This window comes from Microcebus murinus, chromosome 22 (assembly GCF_040939455.1).
Source record: "Microcebus murinus isolate Inina chromosome 22, M.murinus_Inina_mat1.0, whole genome shotgun sequence".
NCBI classification, from domain to species: domain Eukaryota; kingdom Metazoa; phylum Chordata; class Mammalia; order Primates; family Cheirogaleidae; genus Microcebus; species Microcebus murinus.
In genome coordinates, this window is record NC_134125.1 from 12942927 (window position 1) to 12962867 (window position 19941).

Genomic DNA, 19941 nt, shown 5'->3' on the forward strand with positions numbered 1-19941 from the left:
TTCAAAAGTAACCCTGACTATATGAATTGTTAAATACTTCTCACTCTTTCATGTCTTTTGTATCTTCTCCTTTCTTTGCTGACTTTTCAATCTTTATTGAATACTCATAGGATGTTAGGTTACTGTCTTAGTCCATTTGGACTGCTATAACAAAATATCATAAACTGGGTGGCTTGTAAACAACAGAAATTTATTTCTCACAGTTCTGGGGGCTGGGAAGTCCAAGATCAATGTGCTGGCAGATTCAATGTTTGGTAAGGGTTTGCTTTCTGGTTCTTAGATGATGCTTTCTTGCAGTGTGTTCTTGCATGGTAATAGGGGCAAGGCAGCTCTCTGGGGATTTTTGATAAGGGCACTTCTCCCATAAGGGCTTTTTGATAAGGGTACTCTTGTATGACCCAGTCACCTCCCAAAGGCCACACCTCCTAGTACTATCATATTGGGGATTAGGTTTCACTATATGAATTTTTAGGGGACACAAATATTTGGATCACAGAAGTTAGATCAAAGGATTTTACTCAGAAAAAAAAATAGGAAAAAAATAAAGAAGAAAAGCTGACTACTTTTTTCTGTTACCTCAAAATCAAAATGACATACATTTTATTTTTGGGTGGAAGAATTACATGGGTCAATCCAGATTGGCATCTCAATTTCTTATTTCCCTCAAATGGCCCAGTTGAGGGGGACATTAGTTTGTTTAGTGAACATTTGCTAGCTTCAATTAAAAAAAGGTACTTATACTCATAGCAATAGCTATTATTTATTGACTACCTACTTTGCACCATGCACCAAGCTGGGCACTTTATCACATTGACTGCCACACGAGAAAAAACATTTTTTTTTTCTCTTGGTGCCACAGTGTTTTATTATGAAAATAGAATAAAAACTTTGAAAATAAGATGATCCTTTCTAATTTAATGAAAAATTTATTATTTTTTATTGTTCTCTGTGTGTGAGTTAAATGCAATTTGAAAAATAGTTCACGTGTCTCCCAAGGTAAAGAGATGTGTGAGTTACATATGCTTCATGAGGTCCTGGGTTCAAAGCTATCATGAGTTAAATACAACTCACATGGAAGTTAACGGGTTATATACCTTATCTTTAATCATTAGAGGACCCCTGGGAAGTAGATACTATTATTTTTATTGTACAGATTTGTAAATTGAGACTCAAAAAAGCGAAATAACTTGCCTTAGGAAGGTTCAGATACAGAATTCAAAACCCTTTATGGACTGCCATGAGGACTGTTTATTTCTACATACATTGCTTAAGGCATCAAGCCCGGAGCACAGAAAGTGCTTAATAAATGTTGTTTGTTTTTTTTCTGGATTAATGATAACATAGTGAACTTCCCAGGAAAGAGTTGCAAAGTAATGTAATGAGGCTTCTTTGTGTCTTGCCAGGTAATGTGAATAGTTGCTCCAGGTTGACACATTGGAAAACCCCAAAAGTTCTGAGTCCCTGCAGCTCCCAAGCGGCAGGTAAGGATCACGCCGGTCGCAATTGCAGGCTCTACTCTGCTATTTGCTCCAAATATTTTCTGATTGCAAATATTATTGATCTGACAGTTTATTTCCCGAGACGCATTAGTTCCAAACTGCTGTGATATGAAAGCCTCATCCTAAGGAAATTGGCCTTGTGAATGGTGATCCGCCGGGAATAGGACGTGGTACTTATGGCTGTACTAATCTGAGCAAGAAGCAGTAAATACAATTAGTGAGCTTGCTTGGTGATTTTCCAATAATGATGTTTGGGGCATATTATTGGTTTAGCTGTAATTGAGCTTAAGATGCTCTGGAAATGTCTAAACTGGTGTGAAAGTCAATCACGGCTTTGGCTCCAGTATGGATGTTCATGGACCGGGTGGCTTGATGACATTTGGATGTGCAGGGACACGAGGGGATATGTGTCCGGATGGCCATCGTTTGTCTCTTAAATACCATTTCTTTTTGCTCTGTCATTAATAAGGTGATGACTTCTTCACAATCTTCTATCCTCTCCCAAATCCCACTCCGTTGTTGTCATTTGGAGCTTACTACATGGTGTCTAGCTCTTATTCTCATGCAAGCATAATTCACATGATGTATGCTCAAGTCGCCTTTATTAGTGAGCATGATCCACACTAGCTGCCACAACAAAGACCTGAAATCTCAGTGGTGAAACAGCATGAACGTTTATTTTTTGCTCACAGAAAGTGTGATGCGGTTCAGATCCAAGTTCCTTCTATATCGTGGTGCCATGATCTCAACACGTATCTGTCGGGAGACAATTCTCCCTGGATTTCTGGTGTTCTTGTACAGTCTAGGCCTTCCCAGATCAAGGGCATTGGTGAATTTTGTTCAGGTATGATTGAAGAACAAACGGAAAATAGGGAACCTCTTCCTCCTTGGAGACATTTCAGGATAACAAGATCCCTTCCTCTTGCACAGGCTGTCTGCATACATTCTAGTGTAGAATGTAAGAACCTACAGATAGACTTCTTCCCCTCCCCTGTTCCAGAGGCATTGGGTTACCCTACAGGGTACTGAATCCTCTGCCTTCATGGGAGAATGGCCAGGCCACTTGCAGCTTCACAGAAACTCAGAGTCTCCTAAATGCCGTGTTCTCCTGGGGTGTGATTCACGGTGAGCAAAGGTGAGCTTCGTGTTGCCTGGAGGAGCTCGGGGCGTGGGGAGCTGGTGTTCCCCCTGACCTTGCTGTTGTGATCCATACACAGTCTGTGTTCCTAACTTGGGCGTCTGGCTTAGTTAGTATGTGTGTAGTGTAAGGGTGTGTGCATGTGCAGTGTGCGTGCATTTGTGTGGTGTGTGTGATGTGCACGTGTGTGTGGTATGTGTATGTGGTACGTGGTATGTGTATGTGTGTGTTTGGTTTGTGTGTGTATATGTGAGATATTTGTGTATATTTTGTGTATGGTGTGTGTGGTTATGTGGTATATGCATGTGTGTGTGTGATGCACGTGTGTGTTGTGTGTGTGATGCATGTGTGTTTGCTTTGTGAATGTGTGTGACGTTTGTGTATGTTTGGTGTGTGGTATGTGTACGTGCATGTGCATGTGTGTGGTATTTGTGTGTTGTGTGTGATGTGCGTGTGTGTGTGTGTGTGTGTAAACTTTAGTAGGCTAACTTGTTGGCTTGCAGGAGGGTAAAATTTCAGACCTTTCACAGTTTCAGACATAACAATCACTTCCAAGTTTCCGTGGCAGAGGGACAGAGGGCGGGAGAGGTGCTCTGACCCTCAAGAACCTTGGCCCGGAAGTGACGTGCCATTCCCATTGGCCAGAACCCAGGCACGTGGGGCCACCACTGACCCGGGAGTGTGCAGAGAAGCACTCGCACACCCTGTGAGTATTGACTGTCTCTGCCACATCGCCTAACCCCCTTCATGTCTTGTTTAGTGAGTGTGTCCCTTTGCGAAAGAGGGTCAACTTAAATCACGGTGACACACATCTGATCAATAACAGTAAATCGTGATAATAAGATGATGATCTCACATCTGCGTGCTGCTTGCCTTTGCACTGTAGGTTGATAAATAAAAGCAGTCTAAGTGCTTTGCTTGTGTGGACTCCGTCCTCACAACAACCCAGTGAGGAAGGTGACATACTTGTCACCATCCTACAGGTGAGGAAGTGTCCCGAGAGGTCAAGTGACTTGCTTGGGCAGCTTATGTGGGGCCGAGAAAGGGCTAGAACTCTGGACTGGGTCCAAGTTTCCGGTTTTAGCTGCCACACTATACTGCCTCAGTAAGTGCCATGTAAATGTTAGATACTAGATTATGCCATCTCTGTCCAGTTTTCCCCTTTTCTGACATATCACATCACATGCCTAGGGTGGGGGCCTATGGAGATATGGGATTGGTGGGAGATAGAACAGGCGGTTGTATTTGCTGAGGTGAAGGACACATTATCTAGAATAGTAGTTCTCACCTGGGGGTGATTTTGTCTCGTAAGGGACATTTGGCATTTTTGGTTGCCACACCTGGGAATGAGGGTATCATTGGCATTTAGTAGACACAGACCAGGGACGCTGCTCAGCACCCTACAGTGAACGGGACAGTCCCCAACCCAAAGAATGACTGGGCTTCCCAGATGTTAACAGCAACGAGATTGAGAAATACTGGCCAAGAAATAAACTTGCATAAGGACTGTTCGTACATGACTTTTCATTATAATGGCTCTAGAAACATTATATTACTTTCCAGACAATGGCTCTTTTTTCTCTGATTCCACAGAATGACACTTTGGTCCCCAAATGCCAAAGGAATGTGGCATAAGGAGTGATATTTTGACATTCTAATTTTAGGCAAAGACATGCTCACCGATGTACACACAACAGTTTATAGTCAGAGAATATCCTGTGGAACAGATTCGAACCGTGTGCATGTTTAGACGAATCTAAAACCTTTTGCTTTGCATACACAGGACCAGGGCAAGACACGAACAGAGAACATCTTCTATGATGCATTTAGACTACTGGGTGCATGTGCTATTTCTATGTGCTGTCGAGTGGCGAGCTCTCTCCCTTTTTAGCCCTTAGTTTGTCCTGAAGGTGTTTTATTTATTTATTTTTTTACTTATTTATTTTTAATGCCAGGGCCTTGCAAACTTCTTCTGTAAAGGGCCAGATTGTAAATGTTTCGGGCTTTGTAAGCCGGGCGGTCTCTGTTGCAATTACTCAGCCCTGCTGTTGCAGGTCTAATTTGACCCATGAGCTGGAGTTTGCCAACCCCTCCTCTATGCTATATATTTTGAGGTGCAGCTTGAGCATAAGATAAGCATGAACCCTCAAAAGGTTGAAAAGTTGATAAAGTAGTCCAGAAATTGTGTTCTTTTCTGCCAACCTCCACCCACCACCATCAAGTCCTCTGTTCCTCCTTTGGCAAGTTCATAAACTCTCATCATGTTACAATTTACGTGCAAATTGCATTTATTTACTCTCAGATTATTGTTTATTACTTATATAAACTCATTCTCATTGTTCAATGGGCACATTTTTCTATCTGTGAGAATTGTTTTGAGTGTCTTGGGTTGAGAGGGAGTGCATCATAATTTCTTCCCTAAAAATGAATAAGACGTGTATGTTTTCATATAACAGCTTTTTCACCTGGGCTAGGCAGAAGTCTACAGCTTGGCAAACATATGGCGGGCTTTCACTGTCAGAGAGGATAAAAGTTGCTAAGCAAGGGAGAGATGTACAGGAGAGAGCTGTGTTCTGGTTCTGAGAGCCCACTGCCATCACCAAGCAGATTTATCTCTGGTTCAGGGGTCTCATTTTCTTTGATAATTCAAATAGGGCAGTGCCAGATTCTTCTCACTCCGTGCTGTTATCCAATGTTGTAAACATACATCCTTCCCCCTTTTGCAAGGGGCCATAATGGGTCCTAAGCGAAGCAGTTCTAGATTGCAACAGAGAACTATATTAATAGCGTAATTTATGGGTAAAGAAAGGGCCAGTTGCAGGTCGGCTCATGGTGAAGGGACATACTTGAAAGTTTCCTCTCTGAGTTATTAGACCTCATGAAAATTAATACTCAGCTGCGATATAACTATCGATATAGTTCTTCAACAATGAAAGTGCTGGGAATTTGTGAATATGGCAAATCCATTATTTAAAGGATGTCTATGTCGAATCATAAAATGCAAACGATTTCTTAGTAAGCTCATTCAAGTCCACCACACATATTTTTTTTTTGCATGCCCAGTTCATGCTGAGCGCTAGGAACCCATTGCCTCTGAGTGATACACTGTTGCTGCCTCCAAGAAGCCCATAGTGTAGTGGAGAACTCTTTGCTTTAAGTACCATGCAGAGTCAAATTCCTTACGTGAGGCTAGGACACGGGAGACACGTCTGTTCTTAAATCTATCCTGATTCCTGCAATATGCTCATTATCACCTGCCTAATTTATTCTGGAAATATTCCTTTCATTTTCCAGCCGTGTTCCTTTCTTTCTTTCTACTTCCTTGGGGTCCGTAAGCTCCTTAATAATTAAATAAGGGCTACACTAGTCAAGACCTTTAGTGGCAAGTGACAGAAACCAACTCAAGCTGGCTCAGGCCACAAAAGGGGCTGTTGAGTGACTTATCCAAGTGAACTGTCACAGGGAGTAGGTCTTGCTTCAGGCTTAGGAGATGACACCAGGACCCAGTCTCCTGCTTTCCACGTCTTCTTTATGTTTTCTTTTCTTTTCACCTTTTCCATACAGGGACCCCAGTGATACCATTCTGCATTCTACCCAATCGTGCAGATGAAGTTTTCTGTACTTATGTTTTTTAAATCTAAAGTCCAGATTGAATCAATCACCCTGACTAGGAGGAGGGGGATATTTTGGCCAGATCTAAGTCACAGATTGCTGTGGGCTGAGTTGTGTCCCCCTCAAAATTCACACGTTGAAGCCTTAACCTCCAGGACCGAAGAATGTGACTGTATTTGGAGACAGAGTCTTTAAAGTGGTAGTTAAGGTTAAATAAGGTCATATGAGTGTGCCCTAATCCAATATGACTGGCATTCTTATGAGAAGAGGCCATCAGGACATAGATACAGAGAAAAGACCAAGTGAAGACACAGGAAGAAGACGGCTGTCTATAAGCCAAGGAGATGGGCCTCAAAATAGATCAACCCTGCCAAAACTGTGATCTCAGACTTCTAGTCTCCAGAACTGTGAGCAAATAAATTCCTGTTGTGTAAGCCGATGGTCCCCAATGCCCAGACCACAGACAGGTAAGTACCTGTTAGGAACTGGGCTGTACAGCAGGAAGTAAATAGCAGGCAGGTGAGTGAAGCTTCATCTGTATTTACAGCCCATCCCCATCACTCACATAATCACCTAAGCTCCGCCTCCTGTCAGATCAGCAGCAACTTTAGATTCTCCTAGGAGTGGGAACCCTACTGTAAACAGTGCATACAGGGCTGGGAGGCCAAGGCGGGTGGATGGCTCAAGGTGAGGAGTTCGAAGCCAGCCTGAGCAAGAGAGAGACCCTGTCTCTACTAAAAATAGAAACAAAGTAATTGGCCAACTAATATGTATAGAAAAAATTAGCCGGGCATGGTGGCGCATGCCTGTAGTCCCAGCTACTCGGGAGGCTGAGGCAGTAGGATTGCTTGAGCCCAGGAGTTTGAGGTTGCTGTGAGCTACGCTGACGCCACAGCACTCACTCTAGCCTGGGCAACAGAGTGAGACTCTGTCTCAAAAACGAAACGAAGCGAAACAAAACGAAACAACCAGTGCATACGAAGGATCTATTGCATGCTCCTCATGAGAATCTAATGCTTGATGGTCTGAGGTGGAGCTGAGGCGCTCCCACTCAGGGCACCCACTGATTCTGCATTATGGTGAGTCGTGTAATTATTTCATTATATATCACAATGCAATAATAATAGAGATAAAGTGCATAATAAATATAATGCACTTGAATCATTCTAAAACCATCCCCCCACCCCAATTCCCACCAGTCCATGGAAAAATTGTCTTCCATGAAACTGGTCCCTGGTGCCAAAAAGGTTGGGGACCACTGGCGTAAGCCACCCAGTCTGTGGTACTTTGTTATGGCATCCCTAACAGACTAATACACAGGTTCAGCCCTAGACTTGGAGGTGGATTTATGCAGGTCCCACCTGACCTAGTCTATGGATAGAAGAGGAGTAGTTCCTTTAAGGGAACTCAAGGGACTGTTACCAAATAGAAGAATAATGCATGCTGCTAGGGAAAAAAATAACAATTATTCACCATATTTATTATGACTGGGTTAGTCATAATAATTATTGAGCATCCATTATAACAATCCCATGAGGTAGATACTATTATTCTCCTCCTTATACAGGTGTGAAAACTGGGTCACACACAGGTAAAGGGACTTACCTAAAGTTCTGCAGTCAGTAAGTAGCAGAGTCAAGATTTGTATCCATACCTGTGTGGGTCCAGAACCTCATACTCTTTGGAGAGCCAGTGGTGGCTAGCTTTGGACCCCATTACTCTTTTATCCCCAAGACTGAAAAAGCTCTGGCTTGGGGCATGGGAAGGATGTGTGTTTCTATTTTAATTAAGGACAATTCACAGTCTGCAGAATTCACAAGTTCATTTTCTGAAGCTATTTCTGATCGAGGTAAGCCTTTGACCGACTGGAGTTAATTAGCATTGCAGAGCATGAAGTAATTGCCATTGTTCCTCAAAATTAAAGGTGGGAAGATGCCCAATGACTTGTAATTACCCAGCCCTGACTCCTAAGTCCAAGGATCACAGCTCCAAATCCTCAGCAAGGAAACAAGATGGAGAAATCCATCTATTTATCTGCTTTCCCCTCTCTTGCGTGTTTACTATCTTTTCCGTCACATGATTAGCAAGTTAAACCCCAAACCTGTTTGAATGAGTGGGCTAAAGTAACCAGCTGAATAGCAGACAGCTGAAGAGCAGACGTGTCCTGAATTTTATTAACAGGATTTCTAGTTTGAAGCATGCAGGCTGCTATTTGAACGTTTTGCTTGGGAAACAAATTCAGAAAGTATCAGATCCATACATGCTCATCACAGTTTTTCTAATTAGGTCTGATATTTCTGTTGAAACCATCTGGTGACCCTGTTTGTAAATCCCGGTCATCTCTGGCAAGACTTGCTGGTTGCAAGAAAGGGCTATCCGTGCAAACCAGCTCGAAAACAAAATCCAGGGGGTCCTTGTTATTGAAGGTCGATCGTCTGAGTCTCTGCAGCTGTGATGTTGTAGAGAGGCAAAAGTTGTTAAAACATTTTTTCAGTCATCACCCAATTTCAACCATTAAACATTTTGATGATTAAATGAATCTTGCTTAGCATTAGCATGAAGGGTTTTCTACTACATCTACTTCCTTGTGGCTCCATCTCTCAAGTGACCCCTGGATTTTGATTGCCCGTCACTTGTCATTAATGATTCGTTATGGAATAAGCACGTTGCCCAACTCGAACCAGTGACAGTCAGTTGAAGGACTCTTGTTTAAGTTTGTTAGGGAAAGAGAACCCAGGAAGACGTGCATCTGAAACTACTGGCAGGTATTTTGGATGGATTGCTGTTTCTTACAACCAGTGAGTCCTGTCAAAGAGAATCAGGCTCTCACTGACAGTCTGACCCTAGCACATGTACGGTATAATCCAACTGCAAACGTTTGATTGAGAATCTTGCTCAAGATGCAGGATTTCACGAAGCTGATGAAAGTGGTATTGAAACATGTTTAAAGAACAAAGCCACAGATGACCCACGAGAATTGAGCAGCGTTGGAAGTCAGTGGTGATATTCAACTGAAATCTGCAGGTCCAGCCATCCTGGTTGTCAGGGTGACTGTTCCAATTATTTGATGCCTCTATTATACTGGTCATTCAATATTTTGAATATCATCCCAAGAAGAGTGTGAACAGCTGAAGAAAAAAAAAAGTGACAAGGAAAATGACTCAGTGAACACTTCAAAAGAGAAATATTTAAATATCAAAAGATTCAAGAGGGCCTTAGGAAAAACTGGTAAAGTCCTTGAATATTTTTTTAAATGACCTTTTTATTATCATGCTGTGAAAGCCAAACCTGAAGTGAAGGATTTTGTCAGAAAGATTATACCAGAAAAGTTCACTACTTAATCCATTTTCTACATTTTGTTATTTTGATAAGGTATTTATTTTTTAAAGAAAATGTTTCAAATCAAACCCCTTTCTTCCTCCATAATCTGCTGTGAAAATTTGGGCTCAGTATTAAGAGTCACTTTAAATGATTTCCACCAGGATTGAGTTTCCTGCCAGGGAGGGAAGTCCCTTTCTCCTTTTCCCGTGGGGCTACACAGTGTTTCCCTTCTACTTCTTTCCTTGGTGGCTCAAATTCCCTGCTTCTTTCCTCACATCTGTGCTGTCTGCTTGCTCGTGGTGTACCTGCCAAGGCATCCATATCTTACACCGTGTGTCACTCTGCCCCAGCCATAGGTGAGTGGATCAGGAGAGGACCAAGACCCAAGGGCAGCTATTCCAAAGACTGTCCAAGGACTAAACTTGATAAAACAGAAACAAAACCGAAAACAACATGAGGCTGGACCAGTCAGATGCGCTCTCAGGAATCTCCAAGGAATATGGTCAGAGTTAGCTAGATATCATGATGACCTGAGAGTAAAGTGACACATCATCGAGGGGCTCCCTGAGGTCGTGCGTGATGTGCCAAGAGCAAGCTTAGGAGCAGGACTGAGTAATTCTGCAGGACCAAGATGTTAACGAGGCTCCAGAGTTCTCACCCAGTGCTCTTATCCTGTGCCACTTACACTGGGCAGCTGCTCACCCTTCTGGTGACAATACCCAGGTTTTCTCAATTCGTGTAATGTGGGTAGAATCGAACCTATCTTTAGATCTAGCTATCCTTAGATCTAAGTAAGACCCAGTCCCAGACAATCAGATCATTACGTGCCCTTTAGCCATAATGATTGGTTATGCAATTAGCACATTGCCCAACTTGAGCCAGTAACAGTCAGCTGAAGGACTTTTGTTTAAATTTGTCAGGGAAAGAGAATGCAGGGATATGTGCACCTGAAACGTCTGGCAGTCGTCCTCTGAGATATAAAGCAACTCCAGGTTGCTTTATTTGGAGTTGCTTTATTTCTCTTGTTACAACAAAGAGCCATAACCAACACAACATGCTAATGGGATTATGATGATAATACTGTCTTTTTACCATTTGAAGATAACGTTTTCAGCCATCATCCCCTGATTCCCTCAACAACCCCGTGTTGCAGACAGGGAAAGGATTATCATCTTGATGAAGATTGCTGCCAGATCTAGAGGGCCACCGTGATGTTTTCTCAAGCACTTAGAAAACACAGGGAGCGAAGATTGCCTTCTGAAAGTTAAACCCTGAAGTCAATATAGTATAGATTAAAGCAGAGTAATGCAAAGTCATCTTAAAGTGACACGATGGCTCCCAGGCCTGCAAGACTTTGCTGTCACGCAGTCAAATGAATTAACATATTTAATGAAAGACTGTGTCTGTCATGATCCACCCTGCAAGCATAGAGGACAGAGAGCTGCAAAAGCGGCTTGTCCAGGAGAGAGGGAATCTCAGTCTTCGAGAATTTCTTGTTCCAGGAGAAAGGCTAGATGTAAAGAAATACTTTCAGCTACAAGTCATATAAAAGCAGATTGATAACAGTGATCAATTGAAGGTGGCTGCAACTTCTTTGCCACTCCTCCCATGAAGAGGCAGGATTTCTTTCCCTTCCCCTTAAATCTGGGCTCACTCTCTGACTTGCTTTGCAAAAACAGAAGGAAGTAGAAGTGACGATGTGTCATTTCTGAGGCTGGGCTGCAGAAGATTTGCAAGTCCCACTTTTGCACACTTGGAAGACTCCCTTTTGGAACCCAGCTGCCGTGCTGTGAGAAGCCTAAGCCACACGGAGAGGGTGAGCTGTCAGCTAGCCGTTGGCGCCAATTGTGACCCATGTGAATGAGCTATTTTGGGCATTCCAGCCCAATTGAGCCTTCAGATGACTGCGGCTCCAGCTGACACCGTGTGGAACAGTATAACCACCCAGCTGAGCCCAGTCAACTCACAGAATGATGACAGATAATAAATGGTTTAAACCACTTAGTTTTGGGATGACTTTTAAATAGTACAACAGAAAACTCACACAACAATGGCTTAAACAACAAAGACCTTTAATGATCTTCTTTAGTGGGGAGTGGGGATGTAGGAAGTTTCAGGTTTGGTGCAGCAGAGCAAGGTCAATTGTCCACGCTTTTCCTTTCTTTCCATTCCACAATCTATAGCACATTGGCTTTCCATCCTTCTCATGGTGTAATGCCAAGGTATCCCATCCATGTGTAAAGCAAGCAAGAAAGGGAAACGGGTAAACCAGGGAGGTCTTCTCTCCTCCTCTTGCCTCTGTTCATTTCATCAGGAAGCCAAATGTCTTTCCAGATGCCTGTTGGATAACTTGCCATTGTATCTCTTTGGCCAGATGTGAGCATCCTTGGTTGCAAGGAAAAGTGTGTATTTATTTATCCAGTCTCTAAAGAGCGAAGCATCCACGGGAAGTGAAATTGGCAATGGCCTTCTGGCAGCAACCAAAAATCTCTGCAATAAGATAAAGGCAGATGTTGTTGCCAACTGACTTGTGATAGTTATGGTCCCATCTGAGCTATCTTTTCCGTAAGAGGCTTGCTCTCAGCCACTTCATTCTAGTGCTGCTAAACGTTCAATGAATGCATCCATCTCTCTTTGCCCCAATTTTATTCATCAAGAAGCTACATTGATATTTATTTCTCCAGCTGGTCTTCTTACCAGGAGAGAAAGTGCCAGTTGTGTGAACTATCTGAACCCATTTCTGCAACAATAATTCTCTCTGTAAGTGTATAAATTGCCATTTGGTTTATACTTCACTCTGAAGGTGTGTCTAATATACGTCTAACCCCTAGAGATAATTCGATGCTCAGTGTGTTGAGAAAGTCAAGTTTTAATGTTTGTAAGGATCTGTGTAAAATCATCTAATCTTCAAGTTGTCATATGAATCCTTCTGGGAGACAACTTGATGATTCTTTCTTTTGATGGAGACACAACCGATGGCTGAGAGAAAGCACCTGCATTTGCTACAGATCTGAGACTAAATAGAGCTAGGTTAGCTCTATCCTCTGCAATACACAGAAACCCTGGTGACTTTAGGCTCATGGAATATGTTTGACCTCATGTCCCAGATTTTATGATTCTAAACAATCTGCCCATTAACCTCGAAGGTCAGTGTAATGATTAAGGACTATCTGCTCAGGCTTGTCTCTCAGTTCTACCACATATTGATTGTGTGAGCTTGGGCAAAAGTTATCCCCTCTCTGAGCCTTAGTTTCCTCATCTGTAAAATGGAGACAATATTCAAACTTCTACCTAGCAAGGCTGCTATTAGTATCGATAGCTCTGATATATGCAAAGTGCTTGGCACAGCATCTGGCTGGAGCTGGTTCTCACTCAGTGATAGCTATTTTTATTTTTACAGACCTCGTGTCGCAACTGGAGGTCACAACGCCTGGTCACCCAGAGCCATGCTGTCTTCATCCTTAAAGGCCCCGTTCACACATTCTGTAATTATGCAGTGAATGTCGGTGTTGCACAAAGCACCACACTCGGCACTGAAGGGGACAAAGGAAAGAAATGTAAGACATGCTCCCTGCACTCAGGGAAGTTATAACCTGGTTGGAGAGGCAATATATAAAAACATGAAATGGTTAAGTAACCGTGCACAACATATCAAGATGATGGAGTAGCCTGGAGTGCAATGAAGGCTACTTTGGTACCATTTGTCCTGTCTCCCTGCAGTGGAAATAGCAGTGGACTGGCAGCGAGACAGCCTTCCCGGACACTCCCTGCCCCAGGCTGGGTTGGAGACCACTCCCTACCCCTGGGTATCCCTTTGGGTGGTGTTCACCGCGCTCAAGTGTGATTGCCTGTTTACTGGTCAACCTCCTTTATTGAAATGGGAGCCATGGTGGGCAGGCACTCACCCGTTGATTCATTCGTTAAGCAAATATCGACTGGGTACCTGCTGTGTGCCAAGCACTGTTCTAGGTGAGAACAAGACAGTCAGAGCCTATAGAAAATCTCACAGTTTAGTTGTGTAGAAAGGCAAGGAAGCAGGAAAGCCGTAGACGCATCCAGAGTCAGGTGGTGCTAAGTCCTGGAAGGACCGTAACGCAGGACAAGGAATGTGGGAGACATGGGGATGTGTCACACAACCCCCCCCCCCCGCCCCCAAGGCCTTGCTGTCCAGCTGCAGGGAGTGTGGTTAGCAGACAGCCCCACCTGTTGTCTTCCTCCGGGTCAGCCTCAGCCTCAGAGAGCCACTTCGCTCAAGCCCGTGTTGGTCCCACCTGCATCCAGTGGCTGCGTGAGGTACACAGGCCTGGTCATTTCAGCCCGCCTCTGCTGTGGGGCGACATTCGGACATTTGCGAGGGTGGATGCAGCTTTGTGGAACCCATCACGGTGTGTTTCCCCCTCTGCCCAGCCCTGATTCCTCCCCTTTTCTTTTACAGAAGCTGAAGCTTAGGGAACATTGTACACCCCACACCCCATCTCTGTGTTTGTTTCAGGAGAATCCAACATGTGACAAGGCAATGCAGCGTGAGGAGGGATGGGGGGAGCTTGCCCTCTTGGACAAGGTGGTCAGGGAAGGTGGCATTTGAGCAGAGACCTGAAGGTGAGGGTCAGCTGTACAAAGGCCTGGAGTTACTGTGCTCCCGGCAGAAGGCACAGCAAGACCCAAAGCCCTGAGACAGGAATGCACTCGGTGCATCTGAGCACCGAGGCAGCCCGGTGGCTTGAAGCCTAGCTACGGAGGCTGACTTTTGGAACGCCACGAACAGGCAGCTGGAAGTTCTCGCAAGCAGGGACACCTCCACCTTGTCTCCCTCGTGCCAGCACATGGTGGGTGCTCAATAGAAGCCTGCCAACTCTAACTGGGTTCTCCTTCTAGCTCCTTTCTTCTCTCTCCATGTGAGCTTGGACAGGCAGTTACTTAACCTTTCAGTGCCTGAGTTTCCCCAGCTGCGTTCAGCAGCAGAGGTGGAACTCCTGAGCTCTGGTTTAGCGCTCTTGCTGCCAGACCATCTCCTCTTCTTGCAGTCTCCTTTCTCTCTCTTCAGGGATTTGGAGCACACCTGTGCCCACCCCCGGCCTCCCAGCAGATGGTTCCCTCTAGAAAGGTGGATGCTCTTGGCAGCTCATCCCGGAGCCCCTGAGATGAGAAGCAGCTGCATCAAGGCGGTGGGGGATGGTAGGGAGGTGGCAGAGCCGGGAGGGAAAGTTTGATTTCTCTGCTCTGATAATAAATAAACCCGATTAAGGTGTCCCTACACCCGCGGGGCAGGGTGCTCCTTTGGTGGGCCTTATTGCTTTGATAAAAACTGCAATATCTGAAAATTGTCTCAGGCACCTAAGAACTCCCATTTTATGACTTGCACGTGCCTGGAATAAATTGCTTTTGCAGCCTTGTTATATATAATTCACATCCTTATAGATGCTGGTGGGATGCATAACACTCTCCTCTAATGATTTATTCATCTGGGGAAAAGCAGAGTGCACCCACTCGGTTCTGGCCGGCCTGTCTGACAGCTCGCAAGGTGGTGGTTGCAGACATATGTTGGATCAGCCTTGAGAAGGAACAGCCAGTGTGGGCTCCTTGGCTTTCCTGGAAGGCAGCCCTAGCTGGGCAAGGGGCTTGTTGGTTCAAGGCTTTCTCTAAGGCTGAGCTAGGGTCTTTGCACATGTGATTTGAAGCTTCCTCACTGCCCTTTGAGGGTATAGGGTACTAGTACCCCTCCTTTATCGATGAGGAAATAAAGTTCAGAGAAGTTATGTGACTTTCTCAAGGTCACCCAGGCAAACAGAGATGGGATGTTCATATCACATGGGTTGGCCTTCACGTGCCATTCACACCTGAGCCAGGTGCTTCATACACATGGACTTACTTCCTTTTTGGTACCACTCAGGAAGATACAGGTGATTTACTTCCCCGTTTTATAGATGAAGCTCAGAGAGATGAAGGGACTGATCACGTTTATCCCTTTATTTAGAAATTGGATGACTGGGATTTTAACTTGGGTAGGTCAACATTCATTCATTCCTGTATTCATTCATTCAACCTCCCCATGACTTAGTTTCCTCCTTTGTCAGCTGGGGATAATAGTAGTACCTGCCTCATAGGATGGTTTTTTTTTTTCCATTTCAAGGGATGACTGATTTTTGTTGTTGTTGTTGTTGTTTTCATTACTCGACATGTATTGTATATACTTTTATTTTGTCATCTTCATAAATTGTAGGCTTTACAATGGTGGGATTTTGCCTGATTTATTTATCCATCACATTTCTAGGGCCTAGAATTATGCTTGGCTCATGGTAGGGGCTGAGCAGCTCTTTATACATATGAATTAAATAATGAATTTCTGAACAAACTTAAGAGTCCAGCTCACATTATTGCCTCATAGGATTGTTGCAAGGATTAAATGAGGGGTCTGAAAATGAGTTAACACAAGTAAAGTGTACAGAACAGTGTCTGGCCCATAGAAAAGTATGCAATGAATTTTTGTTACAATAATAATTATTTTATCATTCATTTATTCATCCTTTAATTCCACAAATACTTGTAGGTAGCTTACTACATGTCAGGGACTTTCCTAGGTGCTTTGCACACATGAGCTCATTTTTATTCTCACCAATGCTCTCACCTAGAGATTAAATAAATTGACGGTGTTCCACCAGTTAGGAGGTGAGTGAATTCCATTTTCCAAAGTGGGTCAATATTCGTTCGTTCACTCATCTGATGTGTTTTCATTAAGAATATATTATGTGTGGTGTAGCTGCTGCATATGTTTTTGCTGGCTGCATGCATGAATGAATGCAATGGTAGACAAGGTTGGTTTCTGTTTTCAGAACACTTATGGTTTCTGGTGTGAGGTATATGCAAGTAGACAGGAAATGATCATATTTCATGAATTCTAAGATGCAATTTTTTCCCCCACATATTAACCTCTCCCAAATTGGGATGCATCTTGCAATCAATGGTGTTATAAAATCACTATAGGCCAGCAGTGGTCAGGACAAGGTTGGCCTTGCTGGGAAATGGCAGTGGAGTTTTCTTTTAAAAATTCTTGTATCTTTAATGTTTTAATGACACAGAGGACGAGATCTTGTAGGAAGATCTTGGACATTGGCAACTATGATTTAGAAAATTATTTAGGAGACCTAGACTTTGTATTGAAGACATTTCTGAAATATGTTAACTGATGTATTTTACTTCTATTTTCTTTCTTTTAAAAAAATACGTGCAGAGTGATATGATAAAAACTGATGTCTAAATAAATCTAAAAGTGCTTTTTAAATAAGAGGAAATAAAAATTCTAAGTGATAAGAAAGCATTGTGACTCCCAGGTATATACCCAACAGAATTAAAAACATGCTTACATTTAAAAAAGGACATGGATGTTTATAACAACATTATTCTCAATAGCAAAAATGTGGAAACAACCTAAATAGCCATCAACTGATGAACAGATAAACAAAATGTGGTCTAGTGATACAATAAATGTTATTTGACCACAAAAGGTCAATGAAGTACTGGTATATGCTACAATGTGAATGAACCTTGGAAACTTTGTGCTAAGTGAAAGTGGCGTCCATCATAGTCCTGAAAGACACAATCTCTAATGCCATAGTTCCGAACGTTGAAATCTTGGAAGATGAAAATCCCTACAGCCTAAATCCCTAAGGTCTAAAATCCTGAAAGTCACAGTTAGTATGTTTTTGGTTGTACACAGGAGAGTTGTATCACATTAGTTGCATCACATTCGGTGGAACTATTACTTTGTTATTGCCTTTATTTGGAAATTATGTTTTACAGAGATGCCTGTGGGCGCCACGTTGACAAGAGGTGGACTTGTGGATTTAATGGGAGGTGTCACTTTGGGTAGATTAAGGGATAAATAGAAACTTGGCAAAGCATTATTTTGGGAGTGTCTGTGACGGTATTTGCCGAAGACAGTGGCGTGAGAGTTTGAGGGGACTGGGTGCGGAAGATATGTTGACGGGCACCCTCTAAGCAGCTGGGGGCCTGGGGAGAACAAATAGAGAAGGTGAATTAGTCTTTATCTGAGAGCTGGGACAAATTTTTCTCCTGCTATTTTTGATCTATCTCATCAAAAGACTTAGGTTGCCCATCATGGTATTTCAGATGACCACAGTTGCATAAGCTGTTTCTTTATGAATACAGTTCATCTGCTCATAGCTGTTGTACTCATGTGACTGTTGTTAGTGTACCTGAGCATCCATGCTTGCAAAAGTATAGATGTTATTACCGCCTATTTTATTGTGTAAAGTGGGCTAGGAAGTGCTCTGTCATGTTTTTTATATGTTTCTGGGAGGAATCGCCTTTAAAAGATGTACACAAATGTCTTTTAAGTAATTTTTAAAAATGATTTTTCCAGAATTATATTTTTTTGGGATTTTGACTTTTCGGGATTATAATTTTGGGGATATTACATTTAGGGATTTTGATTTTTCAGTTTTCAAAGTTTGGGATTATGGCGTTTAGGATTATGTCTTTCAGGATTTTGGCCTAAACTCAAGTGAAAGAAGTCAACCTCGTGCATCCACATATTATATGATTTCATGCATGTGAAAATCCAGTATAGGGAAATCTGTAGAGACGGAGAGTAGATTAGTAGTTGCTCACGGCTTGGGCAGTGGTTAGGGGGGTGGAAGGTGACAGTGACTAGATACAAGGTTTCTTTTAGGGTTGATGGAAATATTCTAACATTCACTGTGGTGGTAGCAGCACAACTCTGTAGATATCTAACATCCATTGAATTGTACACTTTGGGGGAATTGGATGGTATGTGAATTATATGTCAATAAAGCTGTTAAAAAAGGGAAAGCATTATGTCAGGGTCCTTCTTAGGGTTACATACAAGGATAGTGGCTTAGATTTGATGAAATACGGTATAATGTAATGCAGTTGATGTTACATCGGGGGTAAAGATGGGGCTACGGAGGTGCTGGGCAGGCACCCAGCAGGGAAGGCTTCCTGGAGGTGGTGTGGTAGAGGGATGCCTTGGGCATAAGAAAGAATGAGAGTGGAGTAAGAGTGACCCAGACAGAAGACTCCCTGTGTACGAAGGCTGGGAGGGGAGAATCCGTCTTTTGCTTTAAGGAGATGGCCTTTCCCCAGTGCTGATGCCTGCCCACATTCCCTGGGACTTTGAGGCCGTGGTCTAGGAGTGAGCATAAGGCATCCGCGTCCGTTCTCCAGGCCAGCTCCAACAAATGGTGCATCAGGTGTGTTCAGAGAGAGAAAAGAGGGAGGGAGGGTGAAGAGTCACTCTTGGATGAGGCTTTTAAAAGTGACAACTTCCGGCCGGGCGCGGTGGCTCACGCCTGTAATCCTAGCACTTTGGGAGGCCGAGGCGGGCGGATTGCTCAAGGTCAGGAGTTCAAAACCAGCCTGAGCGAGACCCCGTCTCTACCATAAAAAATAGAAAGAAATTAATTGGCTAACTAATATATATAATATAAAAATCAGCCGGGCATGGTGGCTCGTGCCTGTAGTCCCAGCTACTCGGGAGGCTGAGGCAGGAGGATCGCTTGAGCCCAGGAGTTTGAGGTTGCTGTGAGCTAGGCTGACGCCACGGCACTCATTCTAGCCTAGGCAAGAAAGCGAGACTCTGTCTCAAAAAAAAAAAAAAAAAAAAAAAAAAAGTGACAACTTCTGCACTGCTAGTGGGAGTTAATAAATGGCACAACCTTTCCCGAGGGCAATTGTTTTGGCAAAGGGCTGACCTTTCCACCCTTCCCTCCCTGCCAACTATGCATTTATCCTAAGGAAGTACTCATGGTGCTCCCCAGCTATCTGTTCCCCGGGTTTTCTCCAACACATCCGTGTACAAATGGCAAATTGTGCGATCAGTCCGGAAGTACGAGTTGGGGCCCATGAATTCTGGACACCATAGCACCATCATTAAAAGGGATTCTCAGGTGGTCAAGTGTGTTGGGTGAAGGGCCGACCTGGGTGTCAGGAACACCTGCCTTTAAGACTGGAGTATGTCTCAACCTTGGACAAACCCCGTGAAAGCCTCTGTTTTTTTCGTGTGTGAAATGGAGATGATCATACTAGAACCTCCCTCCCAGGGCGGAGGTGAGGATGAAAGGAATGAAGACATGAGAGGCGCTTAGAACAGGGAGCAGCACATGAATAGCAGCTTTATTGATTATAATTTTATTAGAGCTAGCAAAGCAGATGCATTTGAAGGCTATGCAATGATATTGGAAGATGATTGTGATCTATTGGGAAGTGAAAAAAGGTGGTTGAGAAGGGACCCCATTTTTGTGGGTATATAATTTGTTTTTTCCTCTTGGTGCTTCTTAAAAATTTCCTAAAATTTTTAAAGGAACAAGAATGAATTTTTTAACTGTGGTGGGG